Source organism: Lipotes vexillifer, unplaced genomic scaffold (genome assembly GCF_000442215.2).
Source record: "Lipotes vexillifer unplaced genomic scaffold, Lipotes_vexillifer_v1.1 scaffold2225, whole genome shotgun sequence".
Taxonomy (NCBI): Eukaryota; Metazoa; Chordata; class Mammalia; order Artiodactyla; family Lipotidae; genus Lipotes; species Lipotes vexillifer.
Genome location: NW_006798684.1, coordinates 604,727 through 609,694, shown reverse-complemented (window position 1 = coordinate 609,694; position 4,968 = coordinate 604,727).

Below are 4,968 nucleotides of genomic sequence, written 5' to 3'. Positions count from 1 at the left end.
CAATCCAGCACCGTTCACCAATGGGCATCCAGGGAACTCGTGGACGTGGGCCGCCTTCTCTTGTAGAAGGCCAATCAGGGAACTAATGAAACGGTGGGCGTATCTCTCAATTTCCGTCTTTCGGTCTTTTAACCAATTACTCCACTTAAGTGAAGATCTCGCGATGTTCTGAGTGAGAGAACCTCACCTTTGAGGCGGGTCCAGAATCCTAATGCCCGGAGCTGTTGGTCGCCCAAAGCGCAATGGAGCTCTCCGGATTGGTCGACGTACCCCAGGTCTCCGTTTAAGGCCCGCCTCCTGCCTGCTTCCACTTCGGGAGGTGAGTAAATCTTAGGGAGGGACCACTGGCATTAGTTCTCCGCGGCGGAACTGAGGCTCGGAGTTATGGGAGTTTGCCGCTGACTAATCTCCCGTCGCTGTAGGATCAGAGGTGGACGTTCCTTCCTCCAAGCTGGCAGTGAGGCGTTGTTAGGTCAGGCCCCAGACGCTCGCAGGACCTCAGTTTTTCTGTATGCGTAGGGAGAAGGGATCAGTGGCCCCGCGAGCTTTGCTTGCCCTCATGCAAGTGGTGATCGGGTGGGTCGTCGGAAGCCCAGAGTTCCGGGTGTAGGGCCCAGCGACCCGAGGTCCATTCCTTCCCCTCCTTGGGCCTCAGTTTTAACATTGTTGTTACCTTTTAAGCCCTGCCTACTTTCCAAAAGAGGTTTTATATTTTCTAATAGCTTCATTTATTGAATGGATAATATCGTGGCAATTATAGCAGAAGTAAAGAAAGTCACACGAGAATCCCACTACCTAAAAAAATAACTTCCTTTTTCCTTGTTGTGGCTTGGTTTGGACCTTATGTATTTATTATATCTCCTAAGGGGAAAATACATGAATGACAAATTAAAATAAACTGAATGCAATCAAATAGGCAAATGTAGCTAATGTAGAGTCGAGGCTGAGAGCAGTGATGTTGGGAGACAGGCAGATCTGCTTTTGAGTCACTACTCAGACACATGTCTGAGCTGTAATTTCCTTTTTCCTCTTCTGAAAACTGTCAGTAGTGCCTCGTGGGGTTGTTGTGAAGAATAAGTGAAATAACAAAGGTAAAGCACTTGGCACAATGCCTGACAAGTAGTAACTCTTCCAAAAATGATAGCTATTATCTTCATAATAGAAACAAGCAAATATACTAGCCAATGGAGCCAGCAGATGTACTGTAACTGAGTACCCAATTTAGTTCAAAATTTGTCAGTTAAATAACTAATAATTCAGGAAGCAATACATTCTTCAAAAGAGTGGAATTTCTTCCTAGTAGCTATATCAAGAGGAATTTATCTGTGGGGCCATCAGGGATATACATGGTGTGATCACCGGTAGTTTTGCAGAAAATGTGAAAAGCCATTTCTTGATTCAACTGTCAATAAAAGCTAAGAGCATGCCCTTAAAACATAACATAGAGAAGCTTTCTGATAATCTTGTATAACAGGGGTAAGCGTGACTCGTATATTCAGTACGTCTATGTCAGACCCTACATATACATTATTTATTATAAACTCTACAGCAACCGTGAATAGTAGGTTGTTGTTTCCTTGTTTGTAAGATGAGGAAAATGAGGCCTAGAATAGTTAAGTATTTTGCTCAAAGTAAGACACTGTTAAATTAGGGAGCTAAGTCTCACTGTGGAGCCAGCCATGCTTTTCTGTGTTGTGCCGTGCTGTTTCTGACTGAAAGAGGATGAAAATACTTGGAATACCAGATGTACAAGCAGCTTTACCCAAATGGAGGGAGGTGGGCTGCAGAGATACCTACAGTGGAAGCAAAATCTTTCTCTAACAGGAAATTTCAGCCTTGGGAAATGAAGAGATGGGATGAAGTGATCACTGAACTCTAGACGCATGTGTCCATTTACTTTGTGGGTAGTCTGTCGCACTTCAAATTCAACTTGTCCCAAACAGGAATCATTTGCATGCATTCTACTCCTGCTTCTACCTAGTCACTCAAACCAAATACCTCTCCCTTTCCCTCTCCCTTGGACAGTGAAACAGCAAATAGTGTTGATTTTCTCTTTGAGACCTCTCAAATTCGTCCCTTCCTCTCCTTTCTCACTGCCTCTGCCTTAATTTGACTCTGTCATTTGTCATCTGGACTGTTTGCAACAGGCTTGTAACTGGTTGGCCTCCTTACCTTCTAATTCTTTCTCCACTTTTGTTGCTGTCAGAATGTTTCTGTAAAATGTCAACCTAACCATATTACAGCCATGTCCAAAACCAGTCCAAGGTTCCTCATTGCCTACGGGATAGAAACTAAGTTTTATCAATGGCATGTCATCTTGTGCTTGAGGGTCTTTGCTCACACTCCTCCCTTGGCCTGGAGTGCCCCTTGCCACCTTTATTCTGCTTGGTAAACTCCTAGTCATCCCTCAAAATCCTTATGGCGTACCCCTTGACCTAAAGATATCACCCCTTCTTTGCTACATTTACATCTTACACATACGCTTGTGATGCAAAAAACACATTTGGTAACTTGTCTGTTTAAACATCTTCCACTTCCACTAGTATTAAGCTTCCCATCTACTCTTCAATCCTGTTAACACTGCCTGTCGCATGGGACACACTCAACAGACATTAGATGAGCGAATGAATCCTTTCAGGCTCTAGTATTAGAATTCCCCATGTTGGCTTTCCAGAATTGTACAGCAGATGGCACTAATAGGCCATTTAACAGATCTTCACTAGAAATGATTTTTGTCCCAACCTTGTCTGTCTTGGCTTCATCCTAGAAGCCAATATTCATGTCATTACAGGTGAAATCTCCTGTTTCCTCCCTCAGCCAAATAGCAAAGATAGCAAGATGACTCAGCAGCTTGGTCTCTGAGAAAAGAGAGTGGCAGATGTCCAAGGAAAGGTGCAGTTGAGGGAACATTTTCTTTTTCAATTTATTCAATTTATGGTAGTTGGGAGCTTTTTTCTTTCTTTCTTTTTAGTTTTATCTTTTTGCTGTTGTTATAAGAGAGAGCTTTATTCAAAGATGGGAGCCTCATTTCTGTCCACTCCTTTGAAAGGGAAGAAGGGACTTGGAGAATTGGAGAAAAGACCATTGTGATGTGGGAAGTGAGGGAAAGATGAGGAGTCACAAAGTTGCTTGTGGGCAGGCAGAGTTGGCCTTCCTCCTCGCAGCGGAGTGGCCTGGGCAAATTTTCGGGACACCAGTGCCCTAAGTTAGGAATTTGTGTGCTTGCCCAAGGCTAGCATCCAGTGTGTCCCCAGTACTTGGTGCTTGGGAACCCTCAGGCTACTCGGCATGGTTTTGAACGTGTGGTTATAGGTTCCTGCTTCCCAGAAAAAAAGCAGAAGAGGCATAGAAATCTTTATCAGAGACACAAAGTTTCGGGGCCTCAGACTACACTTTACCCCTCCAGGGTTGTCTTTGGGTACCAAGACCTTCATCTATACCACCCTCCAACTAAAACCTCTTCTGTGGAAAGGAGTCCAGTTAGACAACTTTAAAATCCTCCATATGAATATAGATCAAAGTGTGGGAATTCTGGAACTGGAAATGATTTTATAAATCATTTTCGTGTCCTCTCTCAGGGCCACTTGTGCCCTAAGTCCTGCTCTTTCACAGTAAGCAAAGCAGTATAAAGGGGAAAAAATACAGATTTTGGAGTTAGACTTACTTGAATTCAAATCTCAGCATTCACAGACCAGCTATGCCTTTGGACAAGTATTTTAAACTTTCTGAATCTCAGTTTCCTCATCGTAAACTGGAGATAATAATGCTTATTGTGAAGAGTTGTCTTGAGCATTAGAAAAGATACACGTGAAGAACCTTGCACAGGCTAGATGCTTAATTGATAACATGGTGGGATGAAATACTGTTTCTGCTAGAGGGATTTTACACTAGGAGGAACAAGTTGGTGGGGGAGGATTTGGAGAGCTCTTTCTGTATGTAAAGGTACATTTATGAGGGCTTTGGGGGTTGAACTATGCTTGCAGTAGCACTCTGATTAATTTGATGAAAATATCGGAACACAGCACATCAGTATAGCCATTTATCTGTGAATTATTTTTTGGCACCTAAGTCCTGAACCTCCTAGGCTGTGAGGGAATTGTATCTATAGAGAAAGCCAAGAGTATTTTTCGTTAGCTTCTGGAACCTTCTGATGACATTGAGGGGTTTTTTGTTCAGGTTTTTTTAACCACCTAAGGCACTTTGCCACTTTTCTGAAGTGTGAATTGCCTGCTGTCAGCCTGGAGTTCTCACCTCCGCAATCCTGGCTGCAGGCATCTTTGCATATTAGACGCTGTGTTCTTTAACCCCCTGAGGTTTGAATCCACTCAGAGTTTGTGCGTGCCAGAACGTGTGTGTGTGTGTGTGTGTGTGTGTGTGTGAGAGAGAGAGAGAGGGAGAGAGAGAGAGAGAGAGAAATCTGGCTACTTTCAAACCCCAGGACAGTTTCAGCTCCGTGGTCTCCAGAAAAACAGAAAGCCTCCAACAATAGCTCCATTGACTTTTATGTAAATGGCACTCCTCAGGAAAACACTGGGCTATTTCCCAAAGTCCCAGAACGTACCCTGAACATTTGTTTGAGTGGGAGGTGGGGAGACAGTTCTGTTGAGTCAATGAACATCTGTTGAGAGCTGCTGTGCTGGGTCCCAGGAGACAGCTCATAGTCTGGCTCTTCCCTGCCAGAGGTACAGACAGAGTTTTACCATACTAGGCATGCGTGCTTGTGGTGGATTTGTACTGTGTCCACTTAGCTGAGCTGGAACCGAGTTTCCCAGGATTCCCTTCCTGTGTGGTTCCAGTTGGGGTTGACCTCAAGAAAATTTTGTGCAAGATTTGGAAAACTGAAGTGAAGTAGCAGCCAGTACACTGTGAAGGACACCGGGCATGGTGGCGGTGCATACCTTTTGACCCTGACCTGCTGGCTCACCTTGGTTGTGCAGGACAGCACCCAGGCCTGCAGCCCCGCAACTC